Consider the following 25,829-nt stretch of genomic DNA (forward strand, 5'->3'; position numbering starts at 1 on the left):
CTTCGATCCGCCTGGATTCGAACCAACGACTTCCAGCAAACCGTGTCAGACGATATGCTAACTAAGCCACGGCATGTACTAACAGATAATATAACAAATATTGTATTTATTAAACATTGGCTATAGAGCCATCAGCTTAAACATGTAGATAACAAATAAAATTAAGAAACTCAAAACGTAACAATATAAAACTAAAAATTTAATTTGTGTAAAAGTTGTAAGTACTAAAACTAAAACCCGCCATTCCCAACAATTGAATCAATTTTTGTTAGAGCGAGCGAACAATTATAACAACGTTAAGTATTGAAATTATATACGTATATTTAAAAGGAAATTTGTGTTTTTTACGTAAATAGGTAAAAACACAATGCTTTGGCGGCCCGCTGACAATGACTGACAAAGGTTTAAATGTTGTTTATTAAATTTAAATTATTCATCGCTGTCCAGCGAGCCACTACAGCATTAAGTACGTACGTAACAGTATGTCCTACAATCTAACTTGCATATTGTTTATTGCTGAAATTATGATAAAAAATATTAAAATGAAAAATCTAAATAATTATTAATACAAAGATCGAACACTCAGAAAAACACTCAGAAAAAATTCCTTCGATCCGGTCGGATTCGAACCAATGTCTTCTTGCATACTGTGCTAGACGCTATACCAACTAAGCCACGGAACGAACCAACGGACCTCACGAATTTTTCTTTAAATCTATGACAGTTTTATCACCCAGTTAGTACCTTTACAGCTACCAGTCCTGGCGAGAGATATTGCTATTCACTCTATTAATTAAATTTTTATTGAATTGACATTCAATTATTTTTTGTGGAATTACTCCACTAGTTTGTTATAATTATTAATACAAAGATCGAACACTCAGAAAAGCGCTCAGAAAAAAATCCTTCGATCCGGTCTTTGTATTAATAATTATAACCAACTAGTGGAGTAATTTCACAAAAATTAATTGAATATCAATGCAATAAAAATTTAATGAAATCTAAGTAATATTTCATTTATTTAATGATAAAAAAGACAATTCAAATTACTAATAAAACGGATGTCATTGACTCATCTATAGAGGGCGAACACAACCCTATATGAAGTAGGTACATAGCTCTAGCTCATATTATGAATTCAGAATGAACTTCAATAAATATTTCGATATAGGTAAAAAAGAAAATACATTCTGTGTTTTGATTAATTTTGCGCACACTGAATCGCCTGTAACAGTTACCTCTTTCAGTTTCTGGTTATGTCATTTACAAATCATAATTTAAGTGCAAACTTTCTGTGCATATTGGAGTGAATTAGATTCAAAAGGCGGTGGTGAGCTTTTATATCGGTTCTTGTATATTATATCAAACTGCTGCATCACTAGCTAGTACCAAAATATTAATTTTATATCTGCAACTTTGTCTCAGGGCAAATACGGGAGGGTAAAGGGTAAAGGTAAATATTCTGTACAGTCCAAGCTTTGAACAACTCGTGGAAACTCAGCTTAGAACATGTGAAAACTCGTAAACGAATACCGCAACGGCTTTGCGGACGTGCATAGTACCCTGAGATGCGGGTTTGAAATACTCATAGAAATAAATACCAGATAATACACACTTAATATAATAGTATATGCACAACATGAAGAAGTAAGTAAATAGTCTACATTTGCTCTTTCTCGCAATCTCGATTCTCGAAGTCAATTGCAAATGAGGGAAGTCGTATATGTTAAATTACGGCGTGGTCCAATGGTTATTTGTAATATACTGACAACCTCCCAGGCCTTACATGATAAACGACTACTTTTGTTCCATGACGTTTTACAAAACATAATAAATTTACCAAAACTAAACTATAATATTATTGTTGTACTATCTGACACTTTCATCATCATCTCTCCCAAACTCTTCACAAGTGTTCTGGGAGACGTAATGAAGATACTCAATTGAAATGAGAGAGATATTTACGTCAATAGCCGCCGCATGTAGCATTTGCGTTTCTCAGACCAGCTGATCGTCATGGCTGGAAACTCCGCTGATCCCCAAGCTATGCTCCAAGACCTGCACGAGGATAACCTATCACAAACTCGATTTTTTTTCCGGAATTATGTTGCTTCAGGATATGCTGGATGTTTATGGCAAAGACACGATTAGGTTCGGTTAGGTAAGGTTAAGTTAGGTTTAAAAGAAAAAACATTTTCCTCTCAAACATACTTTCGAGGTTATGAAAATTCGAGCAAACGTTATTTCAGGAAAATGTCATTTGGGACTACTTATAGGGAACCCTGCACAAGGCTTCACTAGCTATCGGCCTTGACATGAGCAAGTCCAAAACTAATGTCCAACCGTCCAGGCCGAAAACCCACCATCTTTGTTGGGAACACCTAGCTAGATGTAGTTGACGAGTATATTTGTCTTGGACACTGTTTATCTTTTAGCCGAGCTTCCCAAGACAAGGGAGTCGTGAGACATACAAAGATCTATAACTGTTTACTAGGAATTCGTAGAGGAATTTGTAGGATCTGGTAACTCGACCTGTATCGCATTAGATAGACGATCGCTCTGGTTTGGCGTGGTCACTGTTCGATTTCTATCAGGTAAAAGGAATTTTTGTTTAGTTTCGATAATTGTATCAATAATTATAAAAAAATATCTATTTCCAATTTTTTTTCAGCAATGCAGTAAAATAAACAAGACTTAAGACACGAATCCTATCAAGAAGTCGCGGAGAATGAAGCGGCGTGATTAAAACGTCTACACAATTTCCACGGTCAAGATTTTTCGAGATTAAAAGTTTATCCACAAGCACAACAGACAATTGCTCGGAACCACAACAATCTTCTTTTTTAATGCTTTACTAAAGTAAAACAGGCGAATATTTTCTGCTGCAAAGTCAAAAGTCAAAAAAATCTTTATTTCATAGGTAAGCAAATTTCACTTGAAATCGTCATATTATTTAAACTCTTATTCTCATTAGTAAGGCATATTCCCTTGAGGAGAATAAGTAAAATACTCTAAAACTCTAAGGGTTTCTCTTTGTAAATAAACATTTGTACAAATTTATCATTTACACTATTTATTTCCTGCAACATATATCTACATTACCTGCTAGAGCTAAAAGGGTCACTATCGCGGATTTTTGTCACCCTAGTAGGCAGAAGCTGGTTAATAATAACCTTTAGTATCAAGTTTTTGTTTCACTACAGTTTTAAACCTCGTGAATGACAAATTTTGAACATTAAATGTTATAGAGTGTTTACATTGCCCGTTGAATAATTTAGGGACTTCGTGAAGACGACTGTCAAGAACAGCTACTTTATTTTTGTTGCGGTTGACTCAATCGTGACCATGAGACCTGTAAAGGGCCCGAAACATTGGATTCTTTGAAAAAATAAATACACGCGATTTAAATCCGGAAAAAGAGTTTCATTTCCTATGTGTAACAATCGCGAAAACCTAAGAACTCCATACTTTATTTTTATTACATGTGTTTAATATAATTTTATTATTAAGATTGAACGCCTAATGTAGTCTTAAAATTATAATTAACACCCTCGTATAGTCAGTCATGTGTGACAGAGACTGGGTTTTCCATTGCTTAAAATAATCACATTACGACAATTACATTTATGGATTTCGCTAATGATTTCGCTCCCTAAATACGTCACTTTCTTTTTAACAGTTTTAAGCCTCAGTCTACCTGATGAATTATACTCATATTATACTCCGTATATTTTAGCTTGATTAAAATGACAGGTCGACAAAGTTAAGATGACTTAAATATGTAGCGGCATCCTTAAAATTATATTTGTTAAACATCAAAAAACAATTATTATTTTATTTATTTATATATGTTTTGTGAAAGTACTTCACTAATTATTAATACAAAATCGAACACTAAATTTAAAAAAATCCTTCGATCCGGCTGGATTCGAACCAATGTCTTCCAGCAAACAGTGCCAGACGCTATACCAAGTCAGCCACGGAACGAACTAGCCTAACCTAACCTTAGAATTTTTTCTATGTGCTGATTGCAGATCTTAGTTTTTGGTTTTAAACGACTTTTTTGCCATAGCGCCATCTATGCAAAATCTATAAAAGATTACAGCTACCAGCAGCTCACTAGAGATGTCGCTTTAACAATTGTAATTTTTAAGTTTATTGCACGTCACGATGTTTGACCACGATAATATTCAATTAATTTGTGAAATTAACTCGTTTGTAATAATTATTAATACAAAGATCGAACACTAAGAAAAAAATCCTTCGATCCGATTGGATTCGAAACAAACGTCTTCCAGCAAACCGTACCAGACACTTTTTCTGTGAAAAATTCGTAAGATCTGCTGACTCGTTCCGTAGCTCAGTTGGGAAAGCGATAGCCCGTGTTAGACGAATATGTCACTGGCTTAAGTCCAGCCGGATCGAAGGAATTTTTCATCGAATTTGTTCAATGTTTGTGTCAATTATAATAATTACTCTGCATATTTACTATCTTACTTTTACTTCATACATACATACTTTTTTATGATACCAAGTAACGGGACGAACATGTCGTGGGCCTGGCAGAAATAGGTAAGGGCAGTACTTGTCTGGACGAACTCTTTCACAAGGAACTCTGCGGCTACTAAACATACAGAAACACTATAATCCACAAATTATACATTATTGTTGGATTCACAAATAAATTTAATATTTATTTTCACAACTTAAGAAGATAAAGTTACGTCAGATGGAAAAATAAACTATGATGTGACACATCGAAACTATAGAGTCGATCAAGTCGTCCAAGTGTTATAAACTACACACATCAAAAGTGTCTAGGGATCAAGTGAATATTTTTGAAATAAAAATTATTTAAGCAATATTTACCAAATCCAGTCTTCCAGGACGACTTCTTACTTTAATGCTTATGTTTTATTTAACCGCTTACCCCTATATTTAATTAAAATAAACTAAAATTGATGTTTTTGCAAATTGTGGGAAAAAACTCAAAGTAACGGCGTCAATTAAATGACAAAAAAATGGCGAAAATGATGATTTTGCTCATTTTTATTGTAAAGATAAGAAAATTAATAATCTGTATTTCCACCATTAACACGAATCACACAATTACAGCGATTTGGCATGTTTAAGATGAGTTCATCAAAATCACTTTGAGGAATGGCCGCCCATGTGTTTTGTAACAAGTCAAAATATTGTTGTAGAGTATGTACGGTATGCATACTCGGCACAGCCCTTCTTTGAAGCATATCCCATGCGTCCTCAATTGGATTGAGGTCTGGCGATTGAGCAGGCCACGGCAGAACGTTGATACGAGCTTCGGCAAGAATGCGTGTTACGACTCTAGCCGTGTGTGGACGTGCGTTGTCATGCATTAGTTGAAATGAATCACCCAACTGGCCTCGCAAAGGGATGATAACATCTGAAACAATCCTCTCTGCGTAAACTTGAGCATTGAGGTTACCCCTGATCCAAATGAGATCGGTTCTTCCGCCGATCCAAATACCGGCCCATATCATTATTGTTCCCCCACCATATGGATGAACTTCCTGACAATATCTCAAACGTTCATGACGTCCAGATGTTCTTCAAACTCGAGTACGTCTTGTATCCGGTCTCATACCGAAGCGGGATTCATCCGAAAAGCACACATAGCGCCAGTCTTCTTCCTCCCAGTTTCTGTGTTCGCGAGCCCATCGTAAACGGGTCCTGCGATTGCAGGGTGCAATAGGTGAAACTCTGAGCGGCCTTCGGGATCGCAGACCTACTTCACGTAAACGATTTCGGATTGTTTGATCGCTTATTAGCAAGCCTGAGGAGCTGTGGAGCCTCGTAACCAACATCATGGCGGTCATGGTACGATTCCGTCGAGCAGTATTTTGGATATACCGGTCCTGTCTGCGAGTCGTGATGCGAGATCGTCCTCCATGTCGCTCGGCCACGCTGCCCGTCATGCGATAGCGCGTCCAGAGGCGACTTATGACGCTCTGTGTAGTGTTAAGAGTGAAAGTCACAGCACGTTGCCTGGAACCAGCTTCCAACATTCCGACGGCTCGCATCATCACTTCTCGGGTTAAATGATGTCGTCTCTCCATAATAATGTAAATTGTTTCGGTTCCGATGCAGATATTGTAATGATTTTGTCAAAACGCTATAACTCATTTTTATACAAAACCACATTGACAATCGATTTTCTTCTTATTATCGAATTTTAAACAATATTCCTTATTTAAATGTTAAAACTCACTAAAAAGTATCAATAGCGATACAAAAAAGTTAATATAATTAACCCTAATTGCAGCAATACTCTTAAACGTACTTGATCCCTAGACACTTTTGATGTGTGTACTTTGTATTATTTTAGGCTATATTGTATATTCTTCTTCTTACTCCTTTTTTTTCCTCACTGCTGAGGATCCTGACTCCACTTTATCCTAACACTCGTCTGTCTCCATTGGTTGCGTTCAGTCGCCAGGTGGAGTGCGCTGCTGAGCACCGTTTGGGATTCCTGCCTCTAGGTCTCCTTCCAAATCTCCAATTGTATATTATTTTATGATTTGTTGTCCAATGTGTATCAATGTAATATTATTTATTATAAGTAGATACACCTGATTTAATCTACGGAAATTAATCAGAAAATTAATAAATATAATAAATTGCCTCGCGCCTTTTCGCCATTATTCTCGGGACAGATCTTGTTAATTAATAATATGAATTGATTTCAGTTATTACCATGATGTTATACCACCTATTTAAATATGTCACAGGTCAGTTGATAAATTTTGAAATGTATTCTTGACTTCACTGATCATGTTTCATCTTCTTCTTCTTCTTCTTTTAAATGTTATGGCTCCATCGAAATAATCAATGATTTTGCCAATGTCAAGTAAAAATAACTATGTACGGTAGTTTAATATTATTATAAAAATTATATCTCTTGTTCACGAAGTTCACATTATTATGTCATTGTTCTTCTTCTTCTTTTAAATGTTATGGCCCCACCGAAATAATCAATGATTTTGCCAATGTCAAGTAAAAATAACTATGTACGGTAGTTTAGTATTATTATAAAAATTATACAAAAAAAATGGCGATATGGCCAATGTGTCATTGTTATAAAATCGTCAAATTTATGACGGATTATAGTGCTTTTGTGTCAAACCGGCCATATCTAAAGGCCCCCATATACAGATGAATCCTCGTTTCCATCGATCGTCACGATAATCGTATTGATTTGCTACTCTCCTGGCGTTCAAGTTAATCGTTAACGATAACCACATGAACATACACTATCGATTCATCATTTCGATCAATCTGTAACGACGGATCGTAAAGACAAATCGTCACGTATATGGGGGTCATAGTAGCCATTGATTTGATGTCACAGCAAAGCATCTAAAATTGAATGTGTCTCTCAATAACCACAATGTTTTCACCTTATATTTTGAATTTGGTTTGCACTATTCAGAGTAATTTTTAATTTACTTGATTCATGTCGTTGCCGCAGTCACCTATGCATAATAAGTGAAAAGTAAATGTCTGAGCTCGCCACGTTATATTAATTTATACGTTATTATACGTTATATTACGTTATATTAAATGATAATTCAAATTTATAAGGAGTTCTATTTTCAATTTGTCGTCCAACTCCACACACTAGTAACAACAATAATATTTCACAATTATTAACTTACTGAAACATGCAATAACTTAAATTTAATATCATCTAAAGTAACAGTTTGCTCTAGTGCCGTATCATATTTCAAATTAACAAAAGTTGAAATGGCCCATTTAAGTATTAGGACTAAGTACTACACATAATTAAATTGAAAATGTGATAACGTAAAGCTATTGTATACATAGAGTATACGGTTTGAGAATCGCATGACAAAACGAGTAGCCAGTGGAGTACATACACCCTAAATGTATAGTGAATCGGTAGTTGCAGAAACAATTCAAGCCTCTAGAGAGTCCAGCCATTGTTTCCCGGTCGCACTTAGCCAACATTTGTTTCTCCGCATTTTAGCTTAACAAACTTTATCCAGATTTTCCATTCTTGTTTTGTTGTGCAAGTTTAGCACAAATTTCATTGTACACAATTATTTGAAATAGTTACATTGTGCAAATGAACCAGTAGTTGTTTTAGAACACGTTTTAATAGCACTTAAGTCACCTCAACTAAAATCTTCAGTACGTATTGCAGAATCCAACCCATCCAAACAATACCCTTGTATCTATCTCAACGTAATATGAATTTTGTTGAAACAATACCAAGCACATTGTAGATAGTTTCATAATAATACAATGAATTTCGCATTATCTGTGGAATAACAAGCAGATGACGACGTGTTTCGAAACAGCTATGTCATAAGAACCTGGACTAGACGGGAAAGTACTGAGGTTAGTAGAGAAATGAAAAGCGTTGTAGGTATGTGTGTGATGATGTCTACATCTACTTGTGCAGTACAGAAGTTTATACTCATAAGTATATTCGTAAAAAGAATGTAATTAATTACCTGACGACCTCGGTGGCCTAACGATTTACATTGTGGACGCTGAATGCTCGGTCCCGGGTTCGATTCTCGGTCGGACCACTTTGAGAAATGAACTTTTGTGTTCTGGGAAGTGTCCCAGAATTCCATTGCTTTATAGCTGTAATTTCACCAGCACCCTTAACCCTTCGAAACCGGAACGCAGTAATGTTTACATTACTGCTTGGCGGCAGACATAGGTAAGGTGGCAGTACTACTCTGGACGAACTCTTTCACGAGGAGCTCTACTGCTACTAAAGTTCTCGATTGTTACAGTTAAATGAAATTCATTTGTTCATAAATTTCCTTGTAACGAAGAACACAGATAAGGAGGATAAAATTGTAGAGCAGACAACTATTTTTAGTAGTTAATTTACCTCTAATGAAAAAACATATATAAATACACACCTATGAAATGTATAAAATAACAAGAAGTGCCACTGTAAGGATGTTAGACGACTCGATGACGTCATCGAATTCAACAAAGTTAATTTCCAGTACCGGTTGCTTTAGTATTTTGAAGATTCTGTGCACACACTTTTTTATGATAATGAAACTGTAAATAAAAACTTTTAAAGGAAGATTGGTATAAGTGATTATTATTATAAACAATGAATATTGTAACATTTTAGGAGTAAGATATTAATAAATTCGCATAACAGTGCTGATAATTTAATAAGTATTCCTGACTCTAGAAGACTATTAAGACTCTACAAAATGACGACTAAAATGATTTTCTTATAATGTATACTATATCTCTACAATGTTTTCAAATTTGATCTACGATATTTACAATTTGGTTGTGTTACCTTGACACTGAAACTTTACATATTTTTATATCTTATTTATCGAAGTTGTGTGTTGTGAAGCTAACAAAAATTTCTATAATAAAATCATAAATCAAGGATGCGAAAGTATCCTTCTAAAAATTATGATATTTACAATTTATCGTACAACATTAATAACCCACAATGAACTTTTTGTTTTAATTAAATTTTCTACTAAATATTTATATTCAATTTTCAAAGTAAACAGAGATTGAAAGGCAGGTTTATTAGCCATAAACTCACATATTCAATCTATGGTGAGCCATTACCCCGAGTTTATCGACGACTTTAAATGTGCTTTAGAATTGGCTAATCAATAGTTAACATGCAGTTTGATAAAGTTTCATTGACACTATACAGGTAAATCACTTTGGAAATTTCTAACAAGGACTTCAACTATGGTCGTAGCATCCACGAACGAAATTTGAACTTTGGGAAGTGATTACACAAATTACAATAGTATAATCGTATTACGCATATTACAATAAGAAAATTGTGACATTCATTTAGTAGCAGTATAGCTCCTTGTGAAAGATTTCGTCCAGGAAAGTAATGAGAGCATTATTGCGTTCCCGTTTTGAAGGGTTAAGGGTGCTGGTGAAATTACAGGTGGAGTTGTCAACTTATATCTCAGGGTGACGGGCGCAATGACAATTCTATATCTATGGACAATACCTGTCAAAGACATACATATTTCTTTTTTGTTGAATACTTCTTTATTCCTTTGCAATTTATTTATTTTTGTTTCTTTTGTTTAATCACAATTGTTTTTCTTCTTTTCATGTCATTTTTACATTTTCAGTAAATTTGCAGTATAATTACAATACATTTTTTATTTATAATTCAATATAAATCCTGCAGTAATTATATACTGCAGATTCTTACAATACCCCTCAGATCTTTGCGATTTAAAGCTCTGACTGGCACTGCAACTGCCATGGACGAGCGTGTCCCTCACGACTTGTTATATAAAATTCATGCAAACAACTCTGACGTTAATGAGTTTCATTAAGGCTTATGGAAAAAATATGTTATATACGTTTTTACATACTAGTAGAATCAAGCTATACTTTGCGGAAATCCATGTTAATAAAAATGGAAGTAAATTAAATATTCGTGTTGAATATTTTTTTCATGCAGTTAATTTTCCCACCTTGCCTCCGCATAAAATTAATAAAATATGTAACACAAACGCAACTACAGTTACAAAAACACCAACCAAAAATATACCCGACACGTGTTTCGTCCCCTCTGAGGCAACATCTGAGGTCGTTGGTTGTTCAACTCTCGGCCGAAGAAATCTCATTTTTATTTAGATACATTTTTACAAATAAGTCTGGATAGCAATCAAATATCAACTATATTGCAATGTGGCTGATGTTTAACATTTTATTTTTTGTTTTATATTCAATCCAAATATTTTACTTCTGATTATTCATCCATATTGGTTAGTAAAACAAAGAAAAACTTACACTATGTTAATAATTAATAAAAATAAATTATTATATATATAATTATTATATATATATATTAATTAATAAAATAATATTATTATGTTAATAATTGCATCTTATAATTATGTACTCTGTTTAGAACAGGGACACATGAAGTTTCGTTCAGTGTTCAAGGAATGGACAAAATGCATTCCCGACTGCACAGAATCGAGGAAGTCGCAACTACATTCGGAATATATTGTTATACATAACTCTTAGAGAAGTGAGAGCTTTCTGTGTGTAGCTGACCCATAGGCTGCAGGTGTAAAAGGTTTGACAGTAAGGTGTTGTGTCTTGGTAATGAAACACTGCGCAATTACAGTAATGCGGGATTTATTTCGGCACACACGTTACACTAGTTACAAGACCATACGAGAGAGCGAGTATTGTTCCGAATGCGGAGCAACTAACCAAGCAACGCCCTACGCTGTCTCTCAATGTCAGACAAAAAGCCGCATTTTTTACCGACTTCAAAAAACGGAAGAGGTTCGCAATTCGACTGTGTGTTTTTTTATATGTATGTTACGCGATAACCGGCATTTGTAAACCGATTTTAATGATTTTTATTTGCTGGGAAGAGGGTATTTCAGAAGTGGTATAAATTTGAAGAAAATATTCCACCTCGAAGGGTGGCAAACTAGGGGATGAATGACTTTTGAGGTCGGTTTTTTAGTACTTTGTGCTGAGGTTGTAGATCATAAGGTTGTTTAAAAGGTATCATCATTAACCCATTAATACGTCCCACTGCTGGGCACGGCTTTTCTCCCAGTCGAGGGATTTAGGCCCTAGTCCACCACGCTGACTCAATGCGGATAGGGAACTTTATATGTTTTCCGAAGGTTGTGAACCTTCTTCGACGTGCAGGTTTCAACAGGATGTTACCCTTCACCGTAAAGCTCATGGTAAATTTCAAATTAAATTTTGCATATAAATTCCGAAGCACTCAGAAATGCGAGCCCGGATTCAAAGCCACGGCCCCTACTCGTGAAGCGGTAGGTCAAAATTAACCTTAATGCTCAGGCCACAAAGAGGCGGCCGCGGAAGCGTTCCGGGCGCGGGAATTTTTGTAATGTACGAGTTTATATGAACCCTACCACACTGAAACGCGCGGTAAACGCGCGGCCGCCTTTGTGTGGCCAGAGCATAAATGTTGTCTGAAATAAATAAAAAAAAATATATACATAAAAAATATTGAAAAAATAAATATATGCTATTTAGATTCGAAAAAATAGTTACATTTCCTACGTGTAACAGTCGCGACAACAGAGCTCGGTACTTATTAAGAGTGTAAAGAAAAGGTCAAAAAGTTACTATACAGGTTGCATTTTTTCAAATTAGTTCCAACTTCATCGTTCTCTCTTTGGTCGACTAGAAAGCCCAGAACATTCTATCCTTATTAGTGGGTATACCCATTATTAGTACGCAGAGCTTTGCTTCCTTCTTCCTAACGCGTACGACAAAGCAATATAACTTCTATGTTACCCGAGAAGTTCTATTCATACCTATACATATAAAGCCATAAGTGATTATATATCAAAACTGCTTTTTTGTCGCATAAAAGTCATAAAAATAATACGAACTACATGAAACGAAAACGTTAAATTTTATCAATCATCTTTATAAATGGTTGGCTAACTCACTATCATGGCTTGTGCAGCTCAATAAACGTGGTATCATGAAATGGTGCAATCGTATTTTTGTTCTTTGCTACGACATACCATCCATCTCGTCGCTTATTACCGTATTAATTATTAATCATTCTTATCGTAATTGAGTAAGACGTATGATCTTACTCAGATTACAAAAGCGAACATTCTCTACTCATTATCTCCTTTTTTATATAATATAAATCGTACCCTTGTTATAATAAAGCTACGTTCATGTGAGCAGACGTCAGAAGTGCTTTTATTTCGCTTTTGTCATATGAAAGCATATGAACGTCATTAACATAATATGAACTCGGTTTTCTATCAGATACATTTCGGGGAGTGTGCGCAGGAACTTTTCAATTTAGTTCCACCCTCACCGTTCCTCCTTCGGTCGACAAGAAGGTCCGGAACACTCCATCCTTATGTCGTTGATATACCACCCATTCGCACTAAGCACTTTGCTTCCTCCTTTATGATGCGTACGACAAAAAAATGGAATACTCCACCGGCATCTGTGTTTCCCGAAAAGTACAATTTGGGGCTATTCAACGGTAGAGTGAATAGGCATTTTTAAGCAAACGCGTACCATCGTCAGTTACATCGTCGCTTAACATCAGATGAGATTGTAGCCAAGCGTGTGTCTATTTAACTGCCTCTGTGGGCGAACGGTTACCATGCCGTTCCTGGCCTACATTTATTTCTCTCGTGAGTTTCGGTGTAATTTGTGATTGTCTATGCGTGTGTCCATGGCACCCGCGATACAGGTCTTTCTCTAGTGCGGGATTATGTTGATTGTGTGCGATAGTATAAAATAATATCACCTATAGTATAAAAAGTTATCGACAAATTTCGTTCATAAAATCTATTAGCCTCTCTCCTGAAAAGTTGTACTTTTGCAGTTGTGGCCTTTTTGCACCAAAGATACAAATTTAGGGCTATTCAAGGCTACAGTGAATAGGCATTTTTCAGACAAACGCGTAGGTACCATCGTCGGTTAACAACAGGAGAGTTTATACCAAGCATGTATCAATTTTGTATAAAAATAATACCAGTCTATACGTCTGTTTGAGGTATCGGTGGCAAAACGTAAGTGCAATTCGATTTTGATCCACTATGTGTTGTTTGTACTATGATAGTTGCACTAGCGACTGCGAAAAATATTTCGCACCCTTCGGTTCATTTTATATTGAGGCGGAACGGAATGGAAGCGATTTTTTGAGACATAGTTTGAGAAGTTCCACGTGCTTTTATTTTCAGCCTTTCCCAACAAATCCGTGAATGCAGTAATGCTTACATTAATGCTTGACGATAGATATAGGTAAGATGGCAGTACTTCCCTGGACGAACTCTTTCACAAGTAGCTCTACTGCTGCTAACGTAAATTGATTGGAATGAAGTTTCAGGAATACTTTATCTTTTTGTTTTCTCTTGATAGTCACCTGAACAACTGAGTTATGAACAAACAGGACCGTATCTTAGTAAATATTTCCAAGCATATATCAAATTATTTTTTCGATACTATCCCAACTATAGCTGCCTATTTTATAAATAGGCTTTACGTCCATAAACGAATATCATTAACACTGCTGTCACAGCACGTATTCAGTCACCCAGACTGAATGATATTTACCTATTGAATTAATGCACAACTGTAAATTTAATTCCTCTTTCAAAATGAAAATACTTACTAAAGTAATTGTAAAGAAATGACTGTCTCATTTTCAAAGAAATTTCCTTGACAGGGATTTCAAAAAGACTATAGCTGTCTTGAAATTAACATCCTTTGTATAACATTTCTTCCACTCTAAACCATAAACATTAAAAGTTTTTTTTTTTCTACAACTTTCACACAACCTTTTTATATAAATTTGCATTAAGTTGATGTTATAACAAAATGAGATACTGTATTTAAGTTCTTAACTTTGACACCCTGAAACATAAATTGACAAGTCCCATGCGCCTGTAATTTCACCAGTACCCTACCCTGCAAAATCGAAACGCAGTAATGCTCACATAATTGCTTGGCAGCAGAAATAGGTAAGGGGATACTATGGGAGTACTTTCCTGGAAGAACTCTTTCAGAAAGAGCTCTACTGCTATTAAAGCTGAAACTAAGCATGGGAACATTAGTTACACTTATTTATTTACAGGCTTTATATTATTTTACATTTCAATGGGTTCAACTATGAACACACTACAAAGAAATCTAATATTATTATCGACGTTGTATAAACAAAGGGTTTTCCATTAAGAGCGAGTAGAATTTGACCGTTCATAGCGGCCTTGTTTTTGAGACTCTTTTTGTCAAATCTTCTGTTTATTTTACAGTCATTAAAGACAAATATAAATGGCAAGTTACAGTGTCCAGCAACACGTGTAAATAATAAAAATTTATAATCAAAATGGGTGTTCTATTGTGAGAAACGATGCGCGTGTTGCGCCCCTTTTACGGTTTATGTAGTCATCCTTCCCCAGTCGATTATCTCACGTTTCGTGGCCAAATTCGAGTCGACCGTCCCAGTGAACCATCAGCCAACCCCCTTATGTTAACAAAACGCAATATCTGCCGTAAACATCGCCGGTGCTCGTGAGCGTTCAGGAGAACCCAAGGTAGTATATTACGCGCGCATCGTTGCCACAATAGAACACAAATTTTGATAATAAATATTTATTATTTGCACGTGTTGTTACACGCTTTAACTTGCCATGATGATCCGTCTTTAATGACTGGAACTTATACAACAGATTTGACAAAAGCAGCCTCAACAACATGGCCGCTATGATCTGTCAAAATCTACCCACAATTGATGGAAAACCTTTATAAAATAAAAGTCGCTAGGTAATGTACGTGTAACACAGTCGACTAACAAGCAAAGTTGACCATCCGATGACATAAAATTTGCTTTCATTAAAAAATTCTGTGAACGTTGCCATTTTCATAATACTCACCTGCTCTGTTAATTAATTTCAAGTAACAGCAAATTTTGCTTAGGTTTTGATATGTTGTTATTCTTTATTACATACAGGTATTCGACAAAACTGCTTCCTTTTTATTTCTGTTAGAAGTAGGACTACACATTTTCCGTATTAATTTGAATGTCAAATCAGACAGAGCAATAAAAAAATATTTTTCTAATTTTTATAATACGCACCTGCTCTGTTAATTAATTTCAAGTAACAGCAAATTTTGCTCAGGTTTTGATATGTTGTTATTCTTTATTATATACAGGTATTCGACGAAACTGCTTCGTTTTTATTTCTGATAGAAGTAGGACTACACATGTGCTAGATTTAGTTTAAAAATTTTATAAAATGGGAAGACAGTAGTTTTTCCGTATTAATTTGAATGGCAAATCAGACAGAGCAAAAAGAAAAATTATTTTTTTTACATTTTTATAATACCCATCTGCAGGGCTAAAAAGGCCGTATTGGCCGAATCATAATATTGATTAATTGACAATACATGGAGGTCTCCATTGAACACTGTCAAATAGATGAATTGCGTTTTTTGTTTTGTTTCAAATTCAAATTCAAAATTCAAAATAATATTTATTTCATAGGTGAGCATTATTACACTTGAAATCGTCACAATGGTTAAACTCTACCGCTCATTCGTAAGGCAGATTCCCCTGAGAAGAATGAGCAAGAAACTCTAGGGGTTGCTCTTTGTAAATAACATTTACAATATTTTTTTTTTATTTGAAACATCAGAGACCGAGACTACCTCCATGAGCTAAACGGGTTACTACCACGGATTTTTGTCATCCAAGTACGCAGAAGTTGTATAATAACCTTTAGTACAAAGTTTTTGTTTCACTATAGTTTTAAACCTCGTGAAAGGCAAATTTTGTATATCAACCGGAATCTTGTTATAGAAGCGTATACATTGCCCCTTAAATGATTTTTTGACTTTGTGGAGACGACTATCAAGAAAAGCTAGTTTATTTTTATTCCTCGTATTAATGTTATGTCTGTCACTATTTTTCATAAAGAAATTACTATTCCTTTTAACATAAATTACATTTTCATAAATGTACTATGAGGCTAGTGTAAGAATGTTAATTTCCTTAAACTTATCTTTGAAAGATACTTTGGGGCCCAGATTGTAAATTGCCCTAACTGCACGTTTCTGCAGGACAAAGATTCTATTGATTGGCGGCATTACCCCAAAGCAAAATGCCGTATGTCATGTGAAAGTAGCTGAAGTAAACCAATCTAGTGGTTTCGACGTCTGAAAGTTTCCTTATTTTTTTAATCGCGTACACTGCAGAGTGTTTGAAAATGAATTGTCATTGTCAATATGAATTGTCAATTATTATATTATGATTCTGCCTATGCGGCCTTTATAGCCCTGCTGGTCTGTGAATTAATTTCAAGCAACAGCAAATTTTGCTTAGGTTTGATATGTTGTTATTCTTTATAACATACAGGTATTCGACAAACCTACTTCGTTTTTATTTCTGTTATAAGTAGGACTACACGTGTGCTCGCGTTAATAGTAGATTTAGTTTTAAAAAATTATAAAATGGGAAGACTGTAGTTTCTCCGTATTAATTTGAATGTGAAATCAGACAGAAAAATAAGAAAAATATTTTTTTCTATGAATTAATCGGGTAATAGAGAAAATCCGTTAACGAACTAAGTACTACGAATTAGTCGCAAAAGTTTCTCTACTGTTATTTTTTCCGCGAATTAAAGAAATTAAAACAAAATTAAATTTAAAATTTCTGCGTTTAAAATTTTTCATTACTTAGTAGTACATTAATCCCTTAAATCCGAAATCATTTGCATAATTATATGCTAAGCTGAGTCTTTTATTATCTTCAAGTATTTTGAAGAAACAATTAAGTAAAAAGAGTGTCGCAGCAGGTTTAGAAAGTTTGAATTCAATTTCAAATTCATACAACAAAGAAATATTCACTGAATGATTTTCACACATTATTTGATTTTTAGTTCGGGACTTAATCACGTATAAAACATATTTTAATTACCTCGACGTTTCGGACATATTGCAACGTCCATGATCTCAACCATATCCTATACGTAATTAAGTCCCGAATTAAAAATCGAATATTGAGATGGAAGCGTCAAGTTTCTAGCTTCCGTCGGTAAGTGCAGCTCACAGAATTTGGTTGGATGCTTGTATGTTGCAATTGCAATAATTTTGAGTAAAATATATTTTACTTAAAAGGAGTATAAATATCAAAGTTGAAAGACGGGGTGTAATGTTTCATAAATATATAGGTACATACTTAAGTACTTCGTGTGCCCGCATAGATCTGCTTTTTCCAACGGAAGACTTTTTTACTATATATATTTTTTTTGTTACTATATTTTAATAGAAATAAAAAATATATTTTTTAAATTACTTACATCTATATTTATATTTATTTATGGTACTAACGTATTATTTTTATTTAAAGTGCGATTTTTAGAGAAGGAAGATGAAAGTTTCCTTCCTTAAATAAATACGTAGGTAATTAAATAATTTGTCTCAATTATATTTCCTTGTGTTTGTTATTTTCCCTTATTGTGATTTTTATTTTAAAATATAATGAAGTAACCGTTGAAAAAGTTACTTTTATTTTGCCATAAATTCACTTGAAGATATGTGTATATCTCTTTAGACTTTATTAACTTACCCAAAGTAACTTAAAAATTGGCGATCTTTAATTTATTCATGATATGCGTAGTAGGTACTTTTCTATAGGAAATCGATAGTTAAGCACTTTAACTTAGCCACGACACTGGAATTGAATATGCAGTTTTTGTAACACTCTGGTTTACAGTGTAATTCTGGTTATAATAAGTGTAATATGAACGTAGCTGAGGAGAGAAAAACTTGGCAACCATAACGAAAATATCCTTTGAGCTTGAGGAATTTTATTCCAAAGTTAAAATTACAAAATTAGAAAACAAAATTACGAAACCGAGAGCGCTAAGACAAACTTTCAAATTGTTTCGGTAATTATTACTTATATCTACCGTAACACACCAAATATAACCTTTTGACGTAAATACAGATAAGTTATCTTTAAACAATAGTTCTATTCGTGACATCAGTTAACAAATTGAATAAATTTGCCACTTACCTTCCCAGTACCGCGGAGTGTCGGTTCGCAGCGCAAACTTTAACAAAAGTACGAATCTCAAAAGTTCCCGGAAAGTGTTTAGAAAAAAATATATGCACTCAAAACTGGATCACAACTCACTAAAGGACTTGGGTGTTTTAAATAAATTATTTTTTTCTTGGAAAATAAAGTGATGACAGTAGACAGTAGTGTAAGTCGTTCGCCAAGTTCTCGTGGAACGTTTGGGCGCGCCAAAGTTATGCGGCGCTTGGTGCGAGGTGCGTGCTTATATCTCGCAGAGCGCGCGGGCACGCATGCGCCACTGCCATTCATGTCACTCTCTTCAATGACCGCCCCTGCCATGGCCACCACCAATCTGTTGGGCGGTGCTTTGTTACCACTTCCCACCACCAGCTCCTGGAACCATCAGAATCCCTAACGTTATTTCAAACTTTCTTACATTCTAAGTTAACACTAACGGACATTTGGGAACTTTTACGGTAAGTACGCCATCTTATTTACCAAATATCTACATAAAAAAATCGTAAAATGTGTGTATTCGCCGACATAACATCAAATTTAACACGCAAACCTTTCGATGCCGCAATCACACAAATGTCGTTTAGTTCGCAATTGCTTCGAAATGAAAATAGAGTCCAAATCCCATCTACGACCTACTTCTTCTATTTGTTCAATCCTTTTACAATGTCTTTATGTCATCACTATATAAAGGATAAGACAATATGTAATATGTCACTTAAAAAGCAGTTTCAAATAGTGCTATTGAGTTGATTTACGATCTCAGAAATGAGAGTTAAAAGTTGAAAGGCTTAAATGTACCCTAGTTTTATCTGGAGTTAAAAGATAGATACTAATACCTGTTTGAACCCATTATATGACGAACAAATTGATGGCGCTAGAATTTCGACAAGCGAAGATCATAGGTTTTGTAATACAGAGGTGAAAATATTAACGGTACAAGACATGGCAATTTGTGCCGCAATTAATGCAGGTGTATTTTAATCAATTAAGCTCGTTACTCTGTCGGTTTGCCCGTATTTTCAGCTCGATTCAATTAGGATTATAATATGCATTAGAAAATTTTATCCTCCTTTACGCCGATTGACGTGAACTCCCAAATAAATATAGTGAGAGTATACTCGTACAAAGGTCTATAAGTAGACACATTATCAATGTTATTTGATACAATAATGTACGAAACGACGACGACGTTACGTATTGTATGTTGTTGTGATTTAGCTGTACGTATAATGGAGTGTGTGCGTGAGTGTGTATTTTGTGTAAAAATATTTCGCGCCCTTAGTGTAATGTAAAGGATATATCTGCAAAATGACAAGTTTTTAGAAGAATTTTAAAGATTCTGCGAACGAAATTAGTCGACAACTTTGTCATTGTTAAATAGAAGAGTTATAAAATTGCACATAAACATAACTTTTTTCATGTAGTTCATACTATTTTTATGACTTAAATGTAATTAAATCACTTGTGATGTATTTATTTATACGAAAACTCTTGCGAACTTACAACTTCACCAACACGCCCAGCAAAATAACAATGTTGATTACTAAATAATAATAATTACAATAATAAAAGTGAAAATAAAACACAAAATAATAGTACTACAATAACATAAATTAACAAAATTTACAATGGTAGCTATAAGTTGCGATCAAGCACATCAGTAAGTGTAAGGAACCCCTTTAATAATGTTGGATCGCAAGTGGCTTTTTTATAACTGAATTAAATGGCTTCAACTATATGTTTTATAATTTTATACAAGGTACGATTTATTTGCACAAGTATAAATCTACACATTTTGTTTTACTCGTATGCTATGTTCAAGTTGCACCACTTTATCATTTCAAACTTAAGGTATATAGGTGTAACCTACTAAGGTAGGTAGGTCTTATATGAATTCAAAGTTTACAGCGCTCAAGGCGACAAGTAAATGAAGGGCATCATAAACATAAACAGATCCCGTGCGCGTACTTTATACATCTTCTAATTGCCTGAGTTTCAACTTAACTACCGCTCTATAAAATTATCAGTAAACCCGCTTGTATACAAAGTTGATGTTTAATTGTGTTTCGAAAATATGTCTCAGAAAACCCTATGAGCTGTATTTCTGAATTTCAAAAGATAACAAGTTAAGTAAAGACATTTAAGTGTAGTGGTAGTAACTTAGGCGTCAATGTCTAACACATTGATGTTTTGCGAAGTATCAATGATTCAAGTTTAACCTATCAAAAAGGGTGTTAATAAACTAAATAAGGATATTTTAGCGTAGCGGTAGCAACTTTGGCGTCAATGTTTACCGTATTGTTGTTTTTACCAAGTGTAAAATGTACAGGATAATTATACAAACAATCTGTTTCACTTCCATTTTCTTTTATGTCTAAATCGTACTTGTTTTGGCCAATAGCAAAAAGCCCAAAAAGAACAAAAATTTAAACTAAATGCACATAAAACACGGAGGATTTGGGACCTTTATAGAGCCGGAAACTTGTTTTTTTCATTTATTTGTACAAACAGTAGACACAATTCAAGCAAAACTTATAAACGAACATTGGTTTATTTGAAAAAAAAAAACAAATAATATACGCGATTACAGATCCGAGATCCATTTCCACTATTTAGACTCTTTTGAAGCCTACATACATTGCAGTCACGTGAATACGGTTAGATAGTAGATAAGTAGATCTACTTATCTATAAAACGTATGTGATCAAATTACAAATTACTAACATAGATATAATAAGACAAGTAATGTAATTCCATATAAACGTAGTAGCGCGAATTGTAAACGTACGGGCACGTTACACGGCGTGTACACAATCGCAGTATCTTGCGGTGCACTCGAGTTGCAAAGCACGGGTTGTCACACGCACCTTTTATTATAGAAATGAAGCTTTCGCTCGATGTTTAAACAATGACGTCCTATACTAGACAATGTTTATTGCTGTATATAAATGTTTGAAGAAGAGTGTCTCAAATTCAGAAATGTTCAGCACTCAATTTCTATTTCATAATCATACTCTCATAATCGAGATACCATCTACGACTCTGGTATAAAAATATCAATATGTATGAGAATACTGTGTTACAACTGAATCAATAATCTGACAGCCCTACACTCCGAGTGATGTGGCGCGCCAAACATGAGGGAGTTGGACTACTTGTTTTATTATACTGTGTTACTGATCTAATCTTAGGAACTTAGGAAATGTTTACTACGGTTTTTTATGCGGCTAGGCAAAATATCGATTAGTTTACTACGGTTTTTATGCGACTAGGCAAAATATCGATTGATCTCGACAATGACGTTTCAAGGTTCTACCATTTCATGATTATCAGTTCACGTATTGTGTCACTGGTAAGCAAAAATAGACAGCAAGCTTTCTAAATTGTCACTTTTCAAAATGCTTGATATTTTTTTATTGGATCTAAATAATATTATTTAGATCCGCCAAACATGCCAACGTTTCGGGGTCTTTATAGCTTTTTTTTTTATTAAAGATAAGTGTGCATTTGACCTTCATCTCCACGAAAATGACGACGAGGTCGAAGATGAAGCATGCACACCTAAATGATGGATAACTCTTGAAAAGACTCAAGGGAGTAAATGTTTATAGTTCCTTTTGAAAGAGTTCGTCTAGGGAAAGACTGCCGCCTTAACTATTTCTGCTTTATTAAAGGGTATTGGTGAAGTTAGATGCACTTGGAACTTTTCAACTTATGTCTCAAGGTGACGGGTGCAGTGGCAGTGCCCCTCAGATTCATCATGTAATTTGGGTTATATTCCACAAATCTCCACTAGCGAGGTCTTTTAATGTACCGCAATTTGGATACAATTAGGCTATATTCCACAAGACCTTGTGTTTATTATTTATTATGAAGGCTTTATCTATTATTTCTTATTGCGTGTTCTGTGATTAGTATCTCTAGGAATAGCCCATAGTATTTTAAAGACAATACGTATGTGTTGTCGTTAACATGTTGATGCTGTGACAGCCCCATGCGAGTTGTTTTTTAACAATACCAAGTGACGGGATCTTAATCCTCTAAGGACGGGATGGCAAACCTGGCGGTAAGCGACACGCCTATCCATAGCCATTGCAATGCCGCTGTGGGAGTATTTCCACCGGCACGGCGAGACGACACGAGGCGAGACTACTTTCAAAACTTGAATGGCAAAATATCAATTCTCTCCTAGCGCATCTTTGGTGGAATGGTCGGGATTAACGAGGAAGGACAAGACGAATTTGAAATATTTGTTGATGTAACATTGAACCGTATTGCTGCCTGCATAGACTCTTTATTAACTCTGCAACGGAAACACGATTCACGATATCTCGTACGATATCGCGCGAGCTCGCGCGATAAAAGATTATATAAAAAAAAGTTATTTTCGAAAGTTATTTTTTTTTATTTATTTATTTTATCTTAGAGGATACAAGCAGTTTATATTATACAACATGATTATTTCTTCTTGCAGTATCTTCATCTGATTTTTCTTCCGTTAACATATTTAATAATAAGAATTTGCGGGACATGGTACATTAGCCGGGTGTTTATGACTTGACGAATTGAACAGCACTGTTTCTTCACTATCCATAACCCTAGCGCGTGATCGCGAGAGCTCGCGAGTGCTCGCGATGGCAATTTTTGATGGAAATAAGTAGGCGAGATTTAAATTATCGCCTCGTCTCGTCTCGTCTCGCCTCGCCGGTGGAAAAGATCTTAGGAGCGCTGCCACTGCGCCCGTCCCCTGAGACATAAGTTGACAAGTCCCATGTATGTATCTGTAATTTCACCAGCACCCTTACCCATCCAAACCCGAATACAGTAATAATGCTCACATTACTGGTTGCCAGCAGAAATAGGTAAATTCGACCCGACCCATACGACGGCATCCCTGGATGAAGTATGAAAGTCTACTTAACATACAAAAAGATCAATTGCAAAATAAATCCAAATCGTTTGCTATAAAGCTTGCGTTGAAGTCTTTTGTATGTATGCTACATAGAATCCAACGGTAAATTAGTTTCGCGCTGTTAACTTTTCTTTGTAAATTTTATTTATGTTAAAAGTATAACAGTACCTACTACGCGCGCAAGCTTTACAGCTATTCGAGCTATAAGGAACTTTGACCATATATCATTTAAGAAATGAAACAATTTTTTCAGATCTAAATCACGTATATATTTCTTTTTTTTTTCAAACAAGCCAAGAATTTTAGTTTCATTTATTTAAGCAAAAATTTACACAAATGATCAATCTGTAGGTATCACTTTACACCGACGATTTATTATGAAATTGCTATATGAAAACTTTTTGTCCTGAACTTCATTTCGACAATACTGACTGATGATGATGATGATCAAATTATAAAGAAATGCCTATGTGAATTAGCACAAATATGTACTATCAGAATATGAAACGTGTAAAATAATAAAGATTATTAATTTACACGGGCATTTTCATATAGTTTTTTCATCCCTGAATCTAATCTTTAACGAACGATTTTTTATTATTATAGTTTTTTTTTTAATTTTCGCAGCGGAGGTTTCTTTTTATATATTTAATAAAGACAATGTTTCGAATTGTCACTCACATAAGTTTTTTTAATTACCCAAAAATATATGTATTTTTCCTGACTGAACATTTTTAATATTGCCCAGTTGCCGATTTTTTAAATGACTGATCAGAGAAAATGACGATATGGGCAAATCGACAAGTTAAAGATTTACATGGCATTGGAAAATTACAGAAATTGACCAGTTGACGAAAATGGTGTACTAACAAAATTGGCGAGTGGTTTCATTTTCTATTTTTAACAATCGCGAAAACCTAAAATCTCGACATACATATATAATTTTCTCGTTAGTCGATTTGTAACTACTATTCAAACTTTATCTTAGCAGATAACTTTAATATCCCGTCATGGTTACGTAGCGATATTCTATTTTAGAATCATGGAATATTTCGTTATGTCGATATCAGAACACCGTTTACCTGACATCAGAACATTATTTACAAAGTTTACCTTAACTGTTTATATAAGCTACATATTTGAAGAGATGATTTATCGATATTTAAAAGCTTCGTAAATAATTTATATTTGTCTGTTTCCGTAAAACTGGGATAACTCAGAAGCTTGGATTTCAAGAAATAAAACTGTGCCCCATCTAGATTATCGGGCTTAGTAAAAAAGCTGATACCTACTAGGCTTTGCGAGTTAATGTAAGCACAGGAGTTTTCTATCCCACAAAATTTCGACAAAAAATATAAAACTACAGAAGATGTGAGGAAAACAATGTATTTATGCTGTAAGTTGCCGTGGCAGGGAACACTAAAAACTTAAATCGAAATTCGAAATAATCACAGCCAACCTACATATTTTATAAGATGTGTCAGCAAAAAGGTTTTCCAACAGTTAAAAAGATAAATTTTCGTCATTGAGTGAAATCATATTCAAACTTTTGCAATTACAAAATTTATAGGTCACAATCACATATACAGTACTTAATTTAATTTTTATTAAACAAAAACTACAACATAAGTAAGGGTGCTGGTGAAACATCGAGTATATAAGCAGAAATAGAGGGGAATGTCATTGAATTTGTTTGAAAACTATTCTGCCATATCATTAAGGTGACAACTGCGCTCCGATTGGCCAGCCCGAATTCTAAACAATTGAAAGGTGTCGTCAATTGTTTCAAATCGACCTATTTCGCTTGAACTTTGCTATAATGGACGAAAATTGAAAAATTACATATTTAATATTTAATTACCGATGAAATGTGATTCCGTTTGTTTTTAATTAGATGTTTTGCTGTTTTTAGTGGAACAGCCCCACATAGTTAGAGTATCTTTAATATAACAAATACAGAATATTTTTGGAATATACGGAAACGTACACATAGGTCAGTTGTTGGCGCTGTATTATTTCAGCTTTCTAATGTGTGTTTCAGCGGAAACGAGAGTTAATATTTAAAAGTGATATCAGTACCATTTGACTGATGCACCACGATAATGCCAGTTCTCACACGGCCAGACAGACGAATGAATTTTTGAAGGTGAACAATGTTGACCTTATGAGCCATCACACGTACGTCCCGTTCGGGGTGCCAGCACCTTGTGAGTTTTATTTATTTCCAAAAATTAAGAACCAGTTACGCGGGCAACGATTTTCATCACCTGAAAAAGATGTCGAAGAGTATGAAAAATATATTTC

The 25,829-nt window shown here is 34.6% G+C and overlaps 1 protein-coding gene across 3 annotated transcripts in view; it reads right to left on the reverse strand.

Moving 5' to 3' along the window:
- The window catches only part of LOC113232721 (diuretic hormone 45), a 170,909-nt gene extending 152,021 nt beyond the window's left edge, over positions 1-18,888 (reverse strand). The window contains exon 1 of one of the 3 annotated variants that reach the window (XM_026467499.1): positions 18,593-18,885. The gene's annotated coding sequence lies outside the window, so the exon portion shown is untranslated. Of the gene's footprint in view, positions 1-18,592 lie in introns of all 3 variants that reach the window. The other 2 variants (XM_026467496.1, XM_026467500.1) reach the window with 2 other exon arrangements.
- Between the last annotated feature and the right edge of the window lie 6,941 nt (positions 18,889-25,829).

This window comes from Hyposmocoma kahamanoa, unplaced genomic scaffold (genome assembly GCF_003589595.1).
Source record: "Hyposmocoma kahamanoa isolate Upper Pololo Valley unplaced genomic scaffold, ASM358959v1 78, whole genome shotgun sequence".
NCBI classification, from domain to species: Eukaryota; Metazoa; Arthropoda; class Insecta; order Lepidoptera; family Cosmopterigidae; genus Hyposmocoma; species Hyposmocoma kahamanoa.